Here is an 829-nt window from a genome sequence, read left to right as displayed (position 1 = left end):
AGAGATACTTCCACCGCAGCTCAACTGGGAAACACTGTCCGAGGAAACACAAAGAGGGAATTTGATGCTAAAAAGATTGTAAATGTGGCAGATATCCACTTGATATGACTACCTCAGACTGCTGAAGCCTCATATAAGCTTCAGGTAAACTTTTAAATGTATTTTTGCACAAAATGACACATAATGACTGACACACTGTGGATTCTGGCCCCCATCATAAGTGAAAGCACATTTGAAGGGGGTCTTTTAACGGCCAGTATGAACAGGAAGAATGATTAAAGAGAGGAAATCCTCTTTCAGTTCATATGGGCACCTGACTGTGACTCAAGTCAAAATCACTACCACAGATCTGACCTGGGACACTGAGAATAAAAGTCTGCAGGAGTAGTTGCTCAAACTTTTTATATCTACTTGTGACCCCTCCACCTGTAGTAATAAAACTATCCAGGTTTTCGCATTTAAAAAAGCAGAGATCACAGAAAAGTTTTGTTTCTTTTAATTCCCTTTCTTTTTAACCATCTTTTGACCCTTCAGATTTATCTTGCAATCTCCTGTTTGGTCTTGAACCCTAGGCTGGGAACCATCACACTTGGCAAGGTTTATTGTGCAGGCAATGTGACAGCATTCTGACTCAAAATCACCCACAATACTACAAATCACACCTGTAGCTACCTCCTCACGCTCCTCTCAGCACAGTGTGTGCCCTACCTCGCTGTGAACCTGCACTGTTATTATGGGCGTTGCAGGCAGCTGTCTCTCTGATGACACAAACACAACGTGAAGTAACCACAGGCCTGGGTGGAGCTGGCCTTGCAACTGAAACACCATT

This window comes from Thunnus albacares, chromosome 9, assembly GCF_914725855.1.
Source record: "Thunnus albacares chromosome 9, fThuAlb1.1, whole genome shotgun sequence".
In the NCBI taxonomy this organism is placed as follows: Eukaryota; Metazoa; Chordata; class Actinopteri; order Scombriformes; family Scombridae; genus Thunnus; species Thunnus albacares.
The sequence above is the reverse complement of the archived record's forward strand: the minus strand, read 5'-3'. Positions refer to the sequence as shown.